Source organism: Diabrotica virgifera, chromosome 9 (assembly GCF_917563875.1).
Source record: "Diabrotica virgifera virgifera chromosome 9, PGI_DIABVI_V3a".
In the NCBI taxonomy this organism is placed as follows: domain Eukaryota; kingdom Metazoa; phylum Arthropoda; class Insecta; order Coleoptera; family Chrysomelidae; genus Diabrotica; species Diabrotica virgifera.
The window spans coordinates 153,663,662-153,685,673 of NC_065451.1; the positions used below are offsets into that span (position 1 = coordinate 153,663,662).

The 22,012-nt window shown below is 32.8% G+C and overlaps 1 protein-coding gene across 1 annotated transcript in view; it reads left to right on the top strand.

Moving 5' to 3' along the window:
• Positions 1–22,012, top strand: part of LOC126892758 (LON peptidase N-terminal domain and RING finger protein 2) — a 236,306-nt gene that overhangs the window by 64,991 nt on the left and 149,303 nt on the right. The gene's annotated exons all lie outside the window — the stretch shown is intronic.

A 22,012-nucleotide genomic window follows, 5' to 3' on the forward strand; every position in this document is an offset into this window, starting at 1 on the left:
AATTGTATAAACGTCTAGATTTTGTTGAATTTTCCCATTCATTTTGTCTTTTTACTAAACTAAACTAAACTAAACTCAACTAAAACACAAGAGGCATACGATAATTATAAGACCATAAGAAACGAAACACATTCAGTAGTAAGAAGAATAAAAAACGATCACTGGGAACGTTTTTCGAAAGAAATGGAACATGATTTTTATGGTCTCCAAAAGGAAATATGGCGCTTTATAAGAGGTCAAAGAATGGAGGTAAAGGAACTAATAGAACCAAAACACATAGAAAAGGATACATGGATTGACTATCTAAAAAAGCTTTATGCAGCGGAAGAACAAATAATGCTAGAACCGGAAACACCAGAAATTACCACAGATGAAGATGTTAATATAAGTGCACAGGAAGTACGAAAAACACTCGAAAAGCTGAAGAACAGAAAAGCTGCAGGTAAGGATGGAATACCAAACGAACTACTGAAATATTGTGGAGCAGCAATGACAGAACAATTAACAACATTAATTAACAAAATCATAAAACACGGTAAAATACCGGAAGAATGGAGAACGAGCGAACAAATCCTACTATTCAAAAAAGGAGATAAAAAGCAGCCAGAGAACTACAGAGGTATCAACTTGTTAAATACTACCCTAAAACTTACAACTAAAATCTTACAAGACGTAATGAATCAGAGGATAAGTTTAGCAGATGAACAACAGGGTTTTCGTACTGGAAGATCGTATACAGATGCAATATTCGTCATAAAGCAAATTACTGAGAAATCACTAGAGTATAATAGACCAGCATTTCTATGTCTGATTGACTTAAAGAAAGCATTTGACAGAGTAAGACTCAGGGATGTAATCCACCTTCTGTATAATAGAGAAATCCCTCTAGATATCATAAAAACTATTGAGAACATCTACCAAAATAACAAGATGGAAGTCAGAATAGATGGACAACTTACAGAACCTGTAGATATAGGCAGCGGAATAAGACAGGGAGACTCATTGAGTCCTCTGCTTTTCAATTTAATCATGGATGAAATCATCAAAAACGTCAACAAAGGAAGAGGATATAGAATGGGAAACAAAGAAGTAAAAATACTCTGCTACGCAGACGACGCAATATTGATAGCCCAAGATGAAGATAGTCTGCAAAGATTAGTCCACAGATTTAACATAAGAGCAAAAGAATTCAATATGACAATTTCATCTCAAAAAACTAAAACTTTAGTAATCAGTAAAGAACCAATCAGATGCAAAATAGAAATTGATGGTATCAGTATTGAACAAGTAATGGAAGTAAAATACCTTGGAATTACATTGTCAAGTTACGGAGACCTAGACAAAGAAGTGAGAAATCAAGTACAAAAAGCAAATAGATTGGCAGGATGCCTTAATAACACTATATGGCGAAACCGACATATTAACACTGAGATGAAGTCAAGAATTTATAAAGCCAGTGTAAGACCAATAATGACATATGCATCAGAAACAAGACCCGATACAGCCACAACACAAGGACTACTGGAAACGGCAGAGATGAGAGTACTGAGAAGAATTACAGGAAATACACTGAGAGATCGAAAGAGGAACGAAGATATTAGAAGACAATGTAACGTACAGTGTATAAACGAATGGACACTAAATAGAAAAAAAGAATGGAACAACCATATAACCAGAATGGGGGAGACACGTGTGGTCAAAATAGCACGAGATAAATCACCAATCGGCAGAAGAAGTACCTATCGGCCGACCGCGCAAAAGATGGAGCGACAACCTTCCATAGAGGTATCAATCCGCCAATGAACAAGCAGAATTGCTTATAAAGAGGAAGAAGAAGAAGAAGAAGATTTTGTCTTTTTCTATTTATTATATATCAATCGGTTTTAAAACGTCTTGCGACGTTGTCCGATGCCTAATTTCCATGACACTCTTTTTCTATTTATTATTTCTTTTAATTCTCTTTTATTTCTTATATCTAATCCTATTATTTGTATTATCCTTAAAACTGTGTAGAACCGCTGTTAACAAACTTATGGGGGTTAGGATGATCGCCAACTTTTATTGAAGATATGACACGGGAATAAGAAAACAGGCCACTCTTAACAAAAGTAGAGGTTTCAATTTTAGTATCGTAAATACACATGATAAATTAATATAACCGAATTTTTTTTATGTTCTACTTTCTTCCATATGCGCATGGATTTGCCAAGACTTTGGCAGGACTGAATCTCCCAGATAGCGTAGATTTATTTTCATCGAACTGCATGAACCTGTATTAACTGAAATTCTAAACGCAGCTCCACGCTGCGTCCTTAATTTTGTTTTTTTAAGTTGCTAAGATGGCACACGTTTTTATTTACAGAGTCCTTCAGTCCATTCAAGGTGTGTTTAAGTCCCTTCAAAGTTATGTATCATGTTAAAGAACTCTCTCTTGGCACATATTAACCTAAAAAGTATACATGTATCTGACACCCTTCGCATCGAAAAAAACATGGAACTTCATCGACAAGTTTTAGTGGTGAACCTTTTATGAGGCCTATTTCATTTTCGGACACCATTTTGTGGGGGTAGTTCTTGGACACCACTGCTATATTGATCCTCATTAGAGCAATTTTTAACTTCTACCACTACATTATTTTGAAGAAAAGTTGTAGGTTTGCTTTTTTTGTAATTTTCTTATCAGTAGTACTTCTGTTAGACACATTCCGCCTGTGTTACATCGATTCTCTCTCGATAAGTATTTGGAGGTTTTCTAAGTAAGATTGCCTTGCTGGTATCAATACATATTCCTTGAACTCTGGATAAGCATTATCGAAATACCTTGAATTGCCCGGTATTTTCTTTGAATGAAAGTGTGCAAATCTAATGTTGGTTTCTTTTCCGATATTGAGAAGAGTGGTGACCATTCCTTAGTCTGCTGCAGATTTTTTCTAGAAGTACGTTTTGGGTCTTACTTGATTTCTCTGAAAAATAAGGATCCGTACCTACCGAGCTCCAAGTATAGGTTTAGGGCTTAATGTGGAAGAAGGTGTCCCTGGAGCTTTCGCTGGATCTTCATGATAGTAATTTTAAATTGCAATAGCCAAAGACATGTACAATATAATATAGGGTGAGGCAGATAACTGGCCTATTAGAAATATCTCGAGAACTAAAGGCAAAAGAATCATGAAAATTGGAATAAAGGGGTTTTGAAGGATGATCTATTAAGTGAAAATATTTTCATCTCTTTGCCACTTCCGGTTATACCGGAAGTAGCTTATAACTTCGTTTTTTTAAATGGGACACCCTGTATATTTTTACATTTTTGGATTCTCCTCAATATCTTCCTTCTTAAAATATGAGGTTTTGTAATATTATATAGGGTATTTTAAGAGATATTTACGTTTTTTTATTAATTTCGTAGCAACATTCACACCCTGTAGAATTGTAATAGTTTGACATTAAAAACTCTGCTTACGTTCAAGTAATTTTTAATATAGTCTACGAATCATTAGTATAGCTAATTTTGAAATTTTAGTATACAGGGTTGGTCGAAACTTGGAATGAATATTTTCTGAGTTTTCTTAAATGGAACACCCTATATTTTAGTATTGTAATGAAATGATATTTCATGGTACTTTTTTATTTTATAAGTATTCCCTATACATAACTGCTTTAATTTGTGAGTTATTGGTGATTCTAAACATTAATTGGCTAAACATTAATTGCAACAAAAAATACGTAAAATTTTATTAGGTTGGCGGTGAAAATATTCAATCACAAATAATTTTTCAGAAATAAATACATATTAATCCAGACTGATCCTTAAAAATACCAATAATGGTTTAGCCATCAAAATACCTACGTAATTAAGATTGTTGGCGCGATTAACAATAAAGCACAAATTAAAGCAGTTAGGTATAGGGAATGCTTAAGAAATAAAAAAGTACCATAAAAAATCATTTCATTACAATACTAAAATAAAGGGTGTTCCATTTAAGAAAACTCAGAAAATACTCATTCCGAGTTTCGACCAACCCTGTATACTAAAATTAAAAATTTAGCTATACTAATGATTCTTAACAATAGTAGACTATATTAAAAATCATTTGAACGTAAGTAGAGTTTTAGATGTCAAACTACTACAAATCTACTGGGTGTGAATGTTGCTACGAAATTAATAAAAAAACGTAATTATCTTTTAAAATACCCTGTACAACATTACAAAACCTCATATTTTAAGAAAGAAGACATCGAAGAGAATCCAAAAATGTAAAAATATACAGGGTGTCCCATTAAAAAAAAAAGAATGTGTGTGTACTTTGTACGCACGTAAGAAGTTATACTTCTATTATATGATTTAAACGAAATTAATATACTTTTTATTTATATTTTGTTTAAATATTAAACTAATTTATACTTACTACTTCTCAAACATTTTTATTAGAACAGTGCCAAAAATTAAAATAATAAAAGAATAAAACACACACAAACACATTAAACAAGCCACAAATAATGTCTGAACATTAATTGTCGAAATTTTTTTTAACTAAATACGTATTTTCTGAAAATACAATTATATAATAAATATACTTACAATCATAAAATGTATTAAAAAAAACAAAAAAGAAAGTTTCTATTGGGACTCGAACCAGCGCTGATAAGAGCGGTTGGTATTGGAATTCATTCGCCTTCTCCGCTTAGCCACGGACACTATGTGTGATTATTTACGAAGATCGACTAACTAAACGGATTAAACTTGTGATATTTTGATATTTTGAAAATTGATCAAATTATTTTAATTTTGAATTGAAATGATTTAGAATTGAAAAAATACAACAAAACATAGAGTAAAAAAAAACAATATATTAGGTGAATATTGATAGAAATTTTGATGGTAATCAAATTATATAAATAAAAGTATTACATACTATGTATTTTGGCAGATCAAATAGGTAGGTTTATACCCATGATACATTAACAATTATTACGTACCTGTTGCTTTTAAAAACTATTTAAAAGTCACTACAATATTGTAAACTTTTTTGTTTCTGTCCTCACAACAATAAAACTAATATATTATACATTTGTTTACCTTTACCTTTACCTCCAAACCACAGCTGCCATATCGGATAATTTTTGACATGTCATTTGAACATCCAATCAGAACAAAGTTATAATGCGCATGCGCCGGGCTGATAGGTTTTAACATATAAAAAAATCACACTCTATCGCCGGTAAAGAAGTATAACTTCAAAATACGAAGTTATAAGCAACTTCCGGTATAACCGGAAGTAGCAAATAGATGAAAATATTTTCATTAAACAGATGACTCTTCAAAACCCCTTAATTCAAATTTTCATGATTCTCTTGCTTTTAGTTCTCGAGATATTTCTAATAGGCCCTTTATTTGCCTCACCCTGTACATTTACTTACCTTACTTGAACCTGTGCTCTTGGTTCCCTGACAACGGTCTGCCTGGCTCAAGCCACATCATCACATTAAGCATTATGGAGGATGTAAGTGTATGTATGTGTTACTTTAAGTGTAACCAACATGGTAAACGAAAAATGCATGACAGTTTTGGAGATTTACTACATTAACGACAAGTCAAAATTATCAAAAACTTTTAATATTATTTCATCCTATCGTCTCCTGTAACACTATTATATTTACCCGACTAGGAGTGCCGCAGACTAAATTATTTGCTGCTGAAATCTGTTAAAACTCACATTTCGATTATGCTAAGTGATTCATCCGGTTTCGTACCAACAAAATGATCTCAGCGTAAAACTTTTCCCTGAATTGTAAGAGAAAACACGCTAATAACATAACAACAAAAGCGTCATAAACATAATAAAGGAATAACAAACATGACTGAATGCAAATGCACGTCTGCGGTTAGCAACAATAATTCATCGTTGGTGCATTGACATTATTATTATTATTTTTAACGGCGCAGGAGAACAAAAGACATTGTCGTCACCGAGACCCATTGTTTTATGCCCAGACGAATTTGTCTCAAACGGGGTCAAACTCATTTAAGTACTGTGCAATAACGTTGGCATGCTCTATTAAATTTGTAAGTGGTAATGTATACCGGGCTCACTCACAGAGCAATATGTTAATGTTGCATCATTATTGATATTTAAAACCAGTGTCGGGTATTCAGTAATTATTGTAACCTCAACGTCTCTTAATGAAGATAAATGTATTCCCGGTGTTTCTGAAAATAGACTATCATTATGAAATATTTGGTTTGAAGAGTACAGGGGAAAAACGATCTAAGTCACATTGTGCCCGAATTTAAAGCAGGGTTTGGTTGCTGTATCGATATCGATCGAGTTGTTTCAATTTATCGTCGTGTGTAAACGGTACATGGTACATCGCAGCGATTTATCGCATTTTAGTAAGAAAAAATCCTGCTAAGAAAGCTTTTAACAAAATACGACTACCCATTGTCATTTATAAACAGGAATTATACAAGATAGAACAAAGAAAACAACACAACGCCACAAACAATCCAGTGGCACCCACAAGAAGGAAGTCAAGGATGAAAACAATACCATATATCTAAAGGGCTTATCAGAGCAATTAAAAACGATATAAGAAACAAGTACAACATTACAACAACATGTAAAATCTCCAAAACTCTCAGATCTGTCCTTTCCAATAACAAACACAACAACGCACAAATGAGGTCAAAGAACTGCATCTACAAAATACCTGACCTTACATGAAATCAAAGAAGCATCCCTTAACCTACTAAATGCAGAAACAAGTCTTCATTTAGTATATTTAGGTTCTTCTTCTTGTTGTTTTTGTATAGGCATGACTCTCTGTCTGTTTTTTCAATGTGCATCTAGTAAGTTGTCGTTCCATCGTTTTCATGGTCTTCCCACTGATCGTCTTCCTATTGGGGAACCGTCTCTAGCTGTCCTGACTATCCTATTTGTTGTCATTCGGCTTATGTTAGGTTAGGTGGTCATTCCATTCTATTCTTCTGTTTCTTACCCAGTTATTAATGTTAGACACCTTGCATTTCCGTCGTATATCTGTACTTCTAGCTCTGTCCCATAGAGTCTTACCATCGATTTTTCGAAGGGTTTTCATTTCCGCTGTTTCGAGCAATCTTTTTGTCCTCTCTGTGTCGGGTCGTGTTTCTACCGCGTATGTCATTATTGGTCTGATGACTGTTTTGTTTTGTAAATTCTGACTTTCATTTCTTTTCCGATATTTTTATTTCTCCATATTGTGTCATTCAGACAACCTGCGGCTTTGTTTGCTCTATTCACTTGATCTTCCACTTCTGTTTCGAGCCTTCCGTAGCTAGATAGTGTGATGCCTAGGTATTTAAACTCCATCACTTGTTCTATTATCTGACCTTCCAGCTCCAATTTACATCTTATTGGATCTGCTGTTATAACCATGCATTTTGTCTTTTGTGGGGAAATTAACCTGTTAAATTTTCTGGCGATTATGTTGAATTGGTGCAGCATACGTTGTAAATCATCTTCACTTTGAGAGATCAGTATTGCATCGTCCGCATAGCAGATTATTTTAAGGTGTTTTTCTCCCATTTGGTATCCTTTTTAGTTCTTACTTTTTTTATTATTTCGTCCATGATCAGGTTGAACAATAAATGACTCAAGGAATACCCCTGTCTTATCCCATTGCCGGCTTCAATTGGGTCAGTTAATTCATCATCCACTTTTACTTTTATTGTGTTGTTTTGGTAGATGTTTTCGATCGTTTTAATTATTCCTAGAGGTACCTCTCTCGAGTATAACAAATGCCGGTTTGTTGTATTCCAACGATTTCTCTTGAACTTGCCTCATTATAAATATAGCGTCAGTGCATGACCTTCCCGACCTAAAACCTTGTTGTTCTTCTGCTGTTATAATTTTATTTAATTTGTTTGTTATCACTTTGGTTGTTAATTTTAATGCTGTGTTTAATAAGTTAATTCCTCTGTAATTCTCTGGGTCCGATTTGTCTCCTCTTTTGAAGAAAGGTATTAGGATGCTTGATCTCCATTCTTATGGTATTCTGTTTTGTTCTGTTATTATTTTTATTAGTTTTAATAGTTTTTTAGTTAGATCTTGTCCTCCGTACTTTAGGAGTTCGTATGATATTCTGTCCTCTCCTGGAGATTTTCTATTTTTTAATTTTCTTAATGCTTCCTTTACCTCTCCCTTCTCGATGTTTAATTTTTCGTTTGTTGTAACTTCAGATGTTGGTGGTTCATTATCTTCGCCTTTAGCAAATAGAGATCGGAAGTAGTCTGCCCATGTTTCCTTCTGAATGTGTTTCGCTTTTATTAATTCGTTTGTCTCCTTTCTTTGCCCTCTGATCATTCTCCATATTTAGGTTAATAAAATTAAACTTCCCCAGAATTTCTTAGATTTTCTACACTTACTGAAATAGGTAAGTAAGAAAGTAAGGCTAGTCATAATATTACACCCCTAAACGGATGTACGATATATTAGACTCGAAAGGACAAAAATACGATGTAGGATGTATTAAGGTTCGAACCAACGACGCCTGTTGAGGCGCGCTTCTCCAGTTTACCAATTTAAACGTCGGCAAAGAGAGACAGAAAATATATAATAGTGCAAAGGAAAGAGAATGCTACTGTGCAATTAATAAGTAATTATTTTTTGATAAAATCGGTCGGAGCCAAAGTAGGAACGGTACACCAACAGTGTGGGCGGTAGAAATTTTATTAAGTTGGTTAATTCATACAACGATAAATTATTAACACAACGTGGTTAGATCACAGGATGGTAAAATTACCACGGCACTGATCGTAGCTCCGTTAAAAGGATGGACGCTTTAGTAGCTGTATGTTAAATTCCTCTGAACCATGTTATTTTACCGACAATTCACGGGAAAATTGCGTCGCTCCACAGGGGCCATAATAAATGGTGTTCAATATGAGCTTTTAAGGATCATAAATAACAAATTTTGAGAGACATTTGGGAATTATTTTTTTGGAATCGAAGACAAAACAGCCAAATTTGTCCGGTACGGTCCTGCAGGTAACATACGATTCGTGTCATTTCCCGCTAATATCTTTTATTATTAGAACATATTATATTTTCTATTCTCTGTTATTGAAACTATAACAAATGGTCACGATTTTACGACCGAGTCGTAGCCGAACACAGAAGCATTGGTCTCTCGCGTAACATCATTACGCAGCCTCCCATAATGTAAATTACATAACGAAAGTGTCTGTTTTGTTTCTGAACGCCGATTACGCGGCTCTACGAGTGATGAATTTTGTTCATTGATCCTACGCAGTGATGGTTTCAGGATACGAGTCGCCTGCTACTATTTTTTTGATTTCATCTTTTTAATGTCAGTTTTGAGTTAGTGGCATAACTCAAAAAATTGTTTTGAGTTGGGCCACTATTGCAGCAAGATATTTTTTCATTAAATAGACTAACTAGGGATTATAAAAACTGTAATAACAACAAAAATACAAATTAAGCTTTATTAAAACATAAGATTATACAATAGGAAACTCTAGTGGCACTAGAAAAGTGGCCCTAGAAAAAGCCAAATATTTCTGCAACACTGACCCAACTCAAAATGTGCCATTGTTGATGACAACAACGTGCCCTGATCCTGCCGATCGTTGGACGCAATTTAAGTAGTGGCAGTAATGCAACCAATATTTGGGACTAATCACATAATACAATAGCGACACTTCTGCCATCTTACGGCCTAATATTAAATTATGAGTTGTGCCGGTATTGTTGCTGAAAATAATAAGTATTTTAACATTTAAACCTATTTCTCTTCCAAAACACGTATTTTTTTAGTTGTGCCACTATTGGAGCGATATTTTCTATTCTCTGTTATTGAAACTGTTTATAACAAATGGTCACGATTTTACGACTGAGTCGTAGCCGAACACAAAAGCATTGGTCTCTCGCGTAACATCATTACGCAGCCTCCCATAATGTAAATTACATAAAGAAAGTGTCTGTTTTGTTTCTGAATTTCTACGAGTGATGAATTTTGTTCATTGATCCTACAGAGTGATGGTTTCAGGCTATGGGCATTCTATTTTTCAAAATAAATAAGAACAATTTACCAAAGGAAGTCCTAACTTCGTTAAAATGCAGCTTAAACATTATTTAAAAAAGGAACCAAACACAATACGACATAAAAATAGCTAAATATGCCACGGCGATATTTATTTGGATAGATCTTCTCCAAGTTTGTGCTGGGCGACCTCTTTTTCTGTTTCCTTGGGGATTCCACTCTAGGGCAGTCTTTGCAATACTGGAGCTATTTTTTCGGACTGTGTGTCCGATCCATCTCTACTTTCTGGACTTTATTTCATTTTCTACCCTCTTTGGTTCGGTCAGGTGTAGTAGATCTTCGTTTCTGATGATGTTAGGCCAGAAAATACGAACAACTCTTTCATTTATTAACAACGACCTGCAGTTTGTCTGTAAAGGTTTTTGTCACTTTCCAGGTTTCACAACCGTAGAGTAGAACAGACATGAATTTGACTGGAATATTCGTATCTTTGTCTTTCTACTATACTGGCCAGAACTGCAAACAAAACTGAGCATGCTGAATATTTGTTGAGCTTTTCGTATCCTCATACGAATATCGTCTTGTGTACCTCCGCTTTCTGTTAAGACACTTTCAAGATATGAAAAATTTCCACATTTCAATCTGCATGTTGTTTATAGTAAATAGTATGTTGTTTCTTCCATTTATTCTCAATGATTTGGTTTTATTAATATTAATTTTCAAATCTATTTTATTAGTTTCAATGGAAAGTGTTTCCAATTGGTCAGCCACATCTTGGAAAATTTGTCCTAATAGGCAGATATCGTCGGCGTATTCTACATCGCTTAGGCGTGTGGTTCACATCCATTGTATCCCCCTTGTGACTGAGTCTGGTTTGGAGAGAACATAGTCTACAGTATAAGCAGGAATTAACAACCAAGGTCTGAAAATAGTTAGAAACCTTTACTGAAATCAGTAAATCTCACAGTTTTTTTTTAAATTTATTTATTACAGCAAATTTACAATTAGGTCTGGATCCCGCGTATGAAAAAAAAGTTGATTAATAGCAAGCTGAAAATTTGTTAATAGCTTAAGGGTGTCTAGTCGGACAAACTTTGATATATAGGAACACTGGAACAGGGGAAGTTTTAATTGTGAAACAGGTTAAAAATTTGGAACGGTCAGACCACGAAAACGTCACATGTATTTTGTCCGACAGAACTTCCAATTGATTTGTTACCCTTTCATTAAACTCTTATGCAAAAATCAGGCTGCTATTTATCACCAAATGGGAATTATAATGAGTGGAATACGTAGAATATGTCAAATGACAGGAATTATGACAGGTGATAAATAGCAGTCTGATTTTTGCATGAGAGATTAATGAAAGGGTAACAAATCAATTGGAAGTTCTGTCGGACAAAATACATGTGACGTTTTCGTGGTCTGACCGTTCCAAATTTTTAACCTGTTCCACAATATTAAAACTTCCCCTATTCCAGTGTTCCCGTTCATCAAAGTTTGTCCGACTAGACACCTTTAAGCTATTAACAAATTTTCAGCTTGCTATTAATCAACTTTTTTTTCATACGCTGGATCCAGACCTAAATCTGCTCAGTATTACAGGAGTATTTAGCAAATATGTTGACTGGTATGTGGCTTGTAGCGGGTACCGTCCATTAACGGTTCTCCAAGTCTTCACCTAATTCCCAAGGTCTTCGGTCCAGGTTCTATGTAGACGTCTAGTAGGTAGTCGTGGTTGGTATAGTTCTCTAATGATTTGGCAATCGTTTGTGGAATTTGTGGAATGAAGCAAATCTATATTTTGTCTCCTCTGATCTTTAATCTCTACTTTGAGAGAAAAAGGTATTCTACTAAATGGGTACCGACTAAACAACATCAGATATGCAGATGACACCATAGTATTTGCGAACAACCTAGAAGTCCTTATGAACAAAATCACGTATTACAGTCAACAATACGGATTCAATATAAACGTAAAGAAGACAAAGCTTATAATCATTAGCAAGAAAAAGATAACAGGTCACCTCTACATCAACCAAACCCCTGTAGACAGAGTGAAATACTCCAACTATCTCGGCACCATAATAAATGAAGAATGGACCAACAACAAGAGATAACAGCAAAAAAAGTAAGAATGCCGCGATGCTGCGTCTTCTATTCTTTTTTATGGTGTTGAATCGTGGACCTTGAACGAAGATATGTGCAAAAAATTGGAAGCATTTGAGATGTGGCTATATCAGAGAATAATTAAAATCCCGTGGACTGACCGAGTCACGAATGAGGATATCCTCAGAAGAATGAAGAAGAACCGAGAGGTACTGACCAACATCAAATCTCGAAAGTTACAATACTTCGGACACATTATGCGAAATGAATCCAGATATGCCCTCCCAGTGGCGGCTGGTCAGGGTCGGCAGTGCCGACCCACACATTTATGGACACATTTTTTTAAATATTTAATTTAATCAGAGTTGATGATATTCGTTTCTGTGAAATAAAAAAATATCTGTGAGATAATACACACTAAATTTTATTCATTGTTTTTAAAAGAATTCGATCGATCCAATACGTTAAGTGATCCCTGTGCGCTGTGCGTAAGAGACTTTTCAAATTAATGATCCTATAGCCATGCACCCGATTGCGATAGGCCCGCTTCGGCAAGCCGTCCCCAGATTGACGATTTGCTTGTAATAAGAAGCTATGGAATAATACCCGATAGGCAACCAATTATTCATTTGAATGGCAAGTCCGGAAGATACCAATCTGCCGATCGGTGATCTGCAAACGGCAGCAAGGCACGTACCTTGCTAGCGCGCCCGGGATGAAACTATGAAATAAGTAGTTTTACGTCGTTTAATTATTGATATTGTAGTTTTTTTAAGTTGCCAGGAATTACTATTTAGGGGACAGGATGACTCGGAGCATTCGTTAAATCAAGTTAATTATAGAGAACAAATAAAATTGTTTAACAAATACGATCTGGAATTTTCTAATTTACTTTCTGTCTCGAAGAGATTTAGCGGCGTACATAAAACAGCACAGAATGAAAGAATCAATAATTAGTAGTTACATTTTGATCCTTTTCGCTAGAAGTAGACGAAACTACTGATAGAGGTAACATGTCTTTCACAATTATCAATTGTTCTTCGATACGCACTACGTTCTAATATTTATGAGAGGTTTTTGGGTTTTTAGACGTGAGTAGAAGCCATAAGACAGCATATATTTTTGGTGTTTTAAAGGACAGATTAAAATTTTTTGATATCAAAAATAAATTGGTAAGGCAAACTTATGACGGCGCTGCCTTGATGTCCGGTGAATTGTATGGTCTTCAGGCAAATGTTAAAACTATTGCACCCCCGCTTTATTTACTCACTGTCATAAGTCATTGACCTGTTTGACGATTCAAAATTTAAAAGTTACGCCAAATAATTTTCAAAATATCTATTAGACAAGTGCATTAAAAATTATCCATCATTCTTTAATCAAATAGAATAAGAAAATGAAATTGTAGGTATATGCTGATCCAAATATTTTCGGAAGGTGGGATAAGTTACAAAATATGTATAATTATATATATTTATGTACTGCAATTCATTAGGTACAACAAAATGTTCCCGAAATTAATTATTGTTCTCAAATGTGGGCAAATTCTGCCTCAAATGAACGGGATTTCTCTTGTCTCAAAAGAGTTAATCTCTAAAAAACAATAATAGATTTTACAATGACGTTATAATCCATTTTACCACTTCGAAACAACATAGACTAGAGTAACAGGTTTAGGTTCTAAATTTATAGGAAAAAACAAAAAAAAAATAAACAAAAACCAAAAATCTCCTATGAAATTGAAGCCTTTTAATTAGATGGCATGCTTATCTGAGAAGACAAAACCTTGCCGACCCTGTCCCTAAAGCCACGAGCCGCCACTGTGCCCTCCTACAACAAGTCATCCTGCAAGGAAAAATATTTTTTACGAAGAAGAAGGCAACGATCTGCGGTTAATTTCGTAATAAATGTAATTCTTACTCATACTTAAATACTTCAATTAACATGTTTGACGTTTGTTCATTAATCAACTAAAAACTCTCGCAAAAACAAGTAAAATCAGGAGCCATCTCTGTATCGGTTTTGAAGTCTGATCCATAGTTGTATAACACACTTATATGAAATTCATCTTGTTATACACGTTACGCCGAGCATTACAGATCAATTAGGTTATATAAGTAATAATAAATTGTTTAAATGTTAAAATCAACGTGAGTAGGTATAACGAGATTGCTAATTAGATCATCCGACGTTTTTTCGTTTAATCGTATCATCTCCAGGGCTCAAACGTTTAAATTAATTTCTTGGGTTGCGGATTCTATTTTATCTAATAAAACACACAAACCTTTTGCTTTCAATATTTCCACAAAATTTATTAGAAGTTAATGTCACTAGGGCTGTTGCGGTAGAGTGCCTTTATCAAGTGATTTATTTTAGTATTTACCTGTACTTTAAAGTCTCTTATCTGAATAGGCTGAGGAGTGGGGAGCTGTTTGTCTCAAGTTGGCCATTCAGAATAATTATATCAGTATTTTTTAATTTATCAGTTTTCATAGTATGTACTACTGAATCCAACTAGCAATTATGTTATATTTACTGACAGTAAAAGCGTGGTGGACAGAAGTCAAACACATAAACCACATTGAATTGAATATTCTTAAAACTCTGTTTGAAATTATACAATTAGGAGTAAATGTAACAATTGCTTGGATTAAGGGTCATTCGGGAATAAAAGGCAATGAAATAGTTGACAATTCTGCTAAATCAGCTTATGTGATCGGAGAAAAAATAAACAAAAATTTAATTCCAGCTTCAGATATTGATACTTTTAGCAGACAAAAACTTAAAAATAATTGGCAACTGCATTACAGAGAATGTAATACTGGCTCAAATTTTGCTCATTGTAACCCTAGGATATTCTCAAAAAGATGGTTTTACACAGAATATAACAGACATTTTATAAAGACCATTAATCGGTTGAGAGCCAATCATGCTCTTACGCCATCTTACATGCATAGAATCGGCTTGGCAGATACTCCCAATTGTACTTGTGGCAAAATCGGAGATCTAACACATGTCATATTAGAATGTCATTTAAACATAACTAACATAAACGACCTTTATAAGGAATTAAAAGATTTAAAATGTTTTTTCCCAATAAACCTAAATACTTTAATATTTACAAATGATATGGAAATTCTTCATCTCATTTATAAACATGTTAAATTATGTAAATACAAGTTGTAAACGTAATATGTAATAAATAGGCATAATTTGTTAATGTGGTTTGAAAAAATTAAAAAAAAAATAAAAAAAAATAATAATATTATTAAAAAAAACACAAAATAAAATAATAAAAAAAATAAACAAAAAAAAAAGAAAAAAAAAAGGAACAAAAATAAAAAAGAATAGAAAAAAAGTGTTTCACACAAATTAAAATTTATATTAAAAAAAACACAGTAAAAAAAACAAAAAAAAAGCTACACAATGTACCAATGTATCTATAAAAATAAAATTGCAGAATGTACTTATGTTATAAGAAATTTATGACTATGAATCTGCAATCAATCAGAAACAAGTAAAAAAAAAATTCATAGATTCTAATAAAGGTAGGCCTTTATTTTGAATATGAAGAATTTGAAACTGTTATTCCTTTCTTTTTTTATGTGTATGGTAAATACAAAAAATTTCTTATTACGATTTATGTACTACTTTGTTAAATTGTTCTGACATAGATAGCTTAACAATGTTCTTAAGGCTATCGGTACATAATTCGCAACTATTTTACGGCTATCCCTACTTTTTCTGTCTTTACACGGCAAATTACGTGTAGTAAAATTCTCACTGGTATGGATATGTAAACATTACTACTTGACAATGTCATCATTAACTTTAAAGAGATGGCTTATGGCTTTTGACTGTTCTTGGATAACTGTTACTTGTATAATTGCAAATTATTAATTCAGTTAATAAATATGATTTTTTCACTAATTATGTATTCAGTGATTGTAATAATTTATATACTGTACAACAAAAACTAATACTCAATCAAGAAAAGATGAAACGTGTTGAAGTGTTTTTAATACCTAATATATTGTTACCATGAAACGCTTACAATTTTGAACATCTTTAACAACAAAATACTTGGATCACAGAATATATCCTGGTCAATTCTCTGCTTGGATCGTCCATAAATAACAAACAATTAACTTTTTATTAAGTTCACGTTTTAAATCAATTATTTATCAAATACGCTATCAATATTATTTAATCAGCAACTCAAAATATTCCCGATGCCATGTCAAATATTTAAAATTGTCACTGTCTTGTCATCATATTCTATTTGACTCAGTGCGTTGTATGACAAAGATAGCGAATGTTCGATTTGGAAAATATCACCACGGACATGTTGTCCATTTTTTTCAAATCCTGAAAAAACTAATAAATATTTTTAAAAAATTTAAACGCAGAATGAAAGACTAAATTATTATCGAGTGCCGAAAGTCCCTTAGAATAAATAAAAAGTTTCTTTTGAACGAGATATTTGAAATTAAAATTCACACTATTTTCTCTTAGTTTTTCACCCCTGTAACTTATTAAAATAAACATTACAAAGTTTTCAGGGACTTTCGGCCACCTGTAAGAACGTAATCTTTCATTCTTCGTCTAAATTTTTCAAAAATACTTATTAGTTTTCTCAAGATTTGAAAAAAATGAATCCCATTTAAATAGCATTAGAGTCGAAACTAAGTACCCATTCCCTTAATGATTTAGTAGGTAGCATATTTTAATTAAAATATTTCTGTTGCAGGTAATGATCCATCATCATTATACAAGACTTTCTTCAGAAATTGGTAAGATAAATTCATCTATCCAATGATCATAATTCTCTGATGTTTGGGATAAATGTTTTGATGTTTTGGACCAAAAAAATCGCCTTTTTTTGATTGGTACATACGGTTTGAGTCTACAACAGACTTAACACGTGTGTACCAATAAAAAGAGCCGATTGTTTTGGTCCAGGAAGCATAAAAATATTAAAATCAGAACCGTATGTACCTACCAATCAAAAAAGGCCGATTTTTTGGTCCAAAACATCAAAACATTATTGTTGTGAAATTCTGACTTAAACCCTTTATCCCAAACATCAGAGAATTGATCTCTTTCATTTAATTTTAAGGCATTAAACTTTAATCACAAGTGTGTGAATTCATTTAATTTAATTTTTAATAGTTTTATTCAAAAAGCAGACACACAACTGTACCACTATACGTCAAAAACCAAATTTACTTATTAAAATTTCTCCGATATATTGGACCTACGAGCCATCCACTGGCCATTTTATAGAGATGGTATATATCGATGGCTAAGAGGATAAATATTGTATGTCCAAAATTGATGTTTTCGGTAAAATCAATTTAAAAGTTTGCGTTATACCGTATAACCGTATTAACATTTAACCCTAACAGAAATAGAACTGAATAAGATATAAAAAAGAGGTTAATACGAACTTAACTGTAATTTAGTTACTTTTAAAGTATGTACGGTTTGTCACGTATAAGTTATACGTATAAGTTATACGTATGAGTTATACGTGACAAACCGTACATACTTTAAAAGTAACTAAATTACAGTTAAGTTCGTGTTAACCTCTTTTTTATATCTTATTCAGTTCTATTTCTGTTAGGGTTAAATGTTAATCACATTTAACAAGCTAAAAGTAACCCCCTGTATGGACATACAATAAATGTGAAGTAAAACATGGACATACAATATATTATTTCCATGCTGCAATTGTGAAAATATCATAAAATCAGGTTTAAATAGTATTAGTAGTGCAAGTAGTACATACGCAGACGCGTGCAACACATACTATATGTTGACGACTTCCAGTAATATAGACAAAATATTGTATCTTTGAACATACAATAAAAGAGTCGTTTGGTTTGAATTTTGTGAACAGTATTTTGTATGACAAGTATTGTATTATTGGACATACAACATTTGTGCTCTAAGTTTATAGACCATAGCAAACCGTCTAAGAGGACTTACAATATTTGAGCACAATAAAGATTTCATCTTGACTGGTATAGACCAGAGACTATCTCATTTTAAACAAAAATGGACATACTATATTTGTCCTCTTAGCCATCGATATAATGTGAGCAATCTCCAGTGAAGACATGAACACTAGATTTAAGTTATCTGACGCTCCAAGAGCGTTTTTGCGTAGCTATATAAGGTTGTAATAACCTTTTTGCTGGCCTTAACCTCAAATATTTTCTCAGTCCAATGTCGTTTTCCCATGAAAGGAGTATACTATTGTAAATTTTTGAACCATATGGCGTCAATAACTTAGCCTTTAAAATTTTAACTTTTCCGCAAATGTTGTTTTAGCATTTATCTTGAATAGAAATGGCAAGAGAATGTGATCTTGTCTTACTTCATGAAATATTTTAATATGATTAACGCGCAGGAGGTATACCTATTACTCATACCAACAACTTGATATTTTAGATAAAAATACCAACTTCGCTATATAGCATTGGTAACCATAGAACCGTTTTTCGATTAACGAATAAAATTATTTAGACAATGCAACAATGTCACAGTGCTCTACTTATTCTGCTATAATCACCCTTTGCCAACACTTTTTTTCTGGCAAAGAACAATAAGATATAAATCATTGTGCAAGTCGTTTGAACGGTTTAGCATTATACAATGCTCATTTATTACGAGGAGCGTAATATAAATTGTCTACTCTTCCGTTGCTTTGATATAATATGTTAATTATAGCCAAAACGTTTATTTAAAAAGTTCGAGAGCCTAGTGTTTTGAAAGTCATAAACTAGGTAAAAACATAAACAAGTTTTAAATAAAGAAGCCTTTTCAGTTTTGCCAAATCGAAAAAGAGATATCGTTTGAAAAAAATGGAGAATCTGTTTTATTACACTTTTTGTCAGAGTTTTTTCCAACTATTTGTTCAAAACATCTAGCTACCTTCGTTTTAAAAACTCCGTAAATAAAGGACAAATTATTCTAATTGATGGATTCGACCGTTACTTGATGGAAGTTCATTTTATCTAACAATAAAACACTAAAAACGTTTGTTTTCTATACTTCCACAAAATTTATTATAACTATGTGACTACAGCTGTTTCGGCAGAGTGCCTTTCTCAAGTGATTTAGTTTACTATGGGTTTGCCTTTTTAAAGTCTCTGACTGAAGAGGTTGAGGAGTGGGGAGCTGTTTGTCTCGAGAGTCATTCAGAATTATATCTGTATTTTTTAATTTATTAATTTCCATAGATTCTAATAAAGATAGCTTAAGGTCTTTATTTTGAATATGCAGAATTTGAAATTCTTCATTAAAAGAATGATTATGATCTAGAAGGTGAAGTGCGTATGTAGAAGTGTCTGTTTTTCTATTGTTGAAAGCCCTTTCGTGATCCGTTTGTCAAAGGTTCTGCCAGTTTGACCGATGTAAGTTTTCGGACAGTCACCACAAGTTAGTTTGTAAACACCACTCTGTAGTTGTTTTCTCTTTCGTCTCTTATTGTTCTTAATATATTTGCTTAAGTTGTTGTTAGTTCTGAAATCTGGTGTTATTCCTTTCTGTTTTATGTATCTGGCTATTTTTGTTGTTATCTTGCCAGTATATGTGATAGAGTAGAAGGTACTGGGTTCTTTCTGTGGTGGTGGAAACTCCATAAGAAAGCCCTGAAAATAGTCCTTCATATTTCACCCAGAAAAACTGTATATGTTAAAACAATACTGTAAATTTAGTTAAGATCGGTTTAATAGATTTAGTCCTGTCGCCAGGGGGGGTACAACGGCCTCGTTAATTCAGATGGACTTACCCAAGTTTTTTTTATGTATTTTGACCCGTAGAAAACGAATTTTTTGGGTAACAGTTGATCCGGATGTCGATAAGATTGTTATAGACCAAGAACTTGAGGAATCAAATAACAGCGATTTTTGGCAAAACAAAACAATATTTTGTATTTTTTGGGTCATTTTAAGCAAAAAATATTTCTACAAGTTTTTTAGTAGGATGCAGAGTTTTCGAGATAAACGCGGTTGAACTTTCAAAAAATCGAAAAACTGCAATTTTTAAACCCGAATAACTTTTGATTAAAAAATAAAATAGCAATTCTGCTAAGCGCCTTTGAAAGTTCAAGTCAAATTATGTCGGTTTTGATTATTTGCATTGCTAAAAATTTATTGTGTTATTGTTAAACAAAGCTACAAACAACTAGTGCGTGAGTGATGTTTCTATGATTTCTCATTTAAAATCGAACGAGTAGGTAGAATAGGTACTAGTGCAATCAAGACTATTTCTACGTTACATGCGTTAAAACGCATGTAAAAGCACGGGAAACCCTACGTGTTTATAGCTTTGTTAAACAATAAAAAAATAAATTTTTACCAATGCAAATATTCAAAACCGATATAATTTGACTTCAACTTTCAAATGCGGTAAGCAGACTTGCTATTTTATTTTTTAATCAAAAGTTATTCGGGTTCAAAAATTGCAGTTTTTCGATTTTTTTAAAGTTCAACCGCGTTTATCTCGAAAACTGTGCATCCTACGAAAAAACTTGTAGAAATATTTTTTACTTAAAATGGCCCAAAAAATACAAAATATTGTTTTGTTTTGCCAAAAATCGCTGTTATTTGATTCCTCAAGTTCTTGGTCTATAACAATCTTATCGACATCCGGATCAACTGTTACCCAAAAAATTCGTGTTCTACGGGTCAAAATACATAAAAAAACCTTGAGTAAGTCCATCTGAATTAACGAGGCCGTTGTACCCCCCCTGGCGACAGGACTAATTTTGCAAAATAAATTTTGCAATCCAGCTTTTGCAAAAAAAATCATTTTTTCAAAATGTTGCAGGACTGAAAATAAAGCAGATAGCAAGTTAAAAATTTTTTGCAAATAGAAGAGTACTGTACCTTTTATTTGCAATTTGCAAAATTAAAATCGGTTAACTACCACGGCGTCAGGAATTTTTTTAAATAAACATTAATTTTTGGTGCTGCGCAGGACAGCGGTGTTCGATTCACACAAGTTGATTTCCACCAAAATTTCTTCCAATATTTATCTAATATATTATTTTCTTACTCTATATTTTGTTGTATGTTCATATTTTAATTCCACAAAAATCAAACTAATTTGATTATTGTTTGTGAAAAATTGTTTAAACAATTGCATATGTTTAAAAATAATACATTTTTATTTTCTAAGTTAAAATATATGAACAAAGAAAGTTTTTGCTAAAAAAAGTGTTATTTCAAAGGACAGAGTATGTGTTTTTATTTTGCAATAAACAAATTTATTTATTTATTTCGAAATGTACTAAAAATTTAAATTTATCAATCATTATCAAAGGTCATTGGAATGCCCAATCAGAGCGAACGTATCCGCTGTCCTGCGCGTAGCACCAAAAATTAATGTTTATTTAAAAAAATTCCTGACGCCATGGCAGTTAACCGATTTTAATTTTGCAAATTGCAAATGAAAGGTACAGTATTCTTTTATATGTAAAAAAAATTCAACTTGCTGTCTGCTTTATTTTCAGTGCTGCAACATTTTGAAAAAATGAATTTTTTTTGCGAAAGTTGTATTGCAAAATTTATTTTGCAAAATCTATTAAACCGATCTTAATGAAATTTACAGTATTGTTTTATCATATATCATAATGTTTTTCTGGGTGAAATATGAAGGTCCTAAGTGTAGCATAAATGGTTGAAAACCGTAAAATGCGAATACTTAGTTGCTTTTTTATGGTTTTTTCGATATTATTCCTATGTTGCAACAAGGGTGACAATTTTTAAAATTTTCAGTTAATCCTGTATTGTAGGAAATCAAAAATGAATACTTTTAAAGTTATAATCAAAAACCAAGAAAAAAATCGAATTTTTCC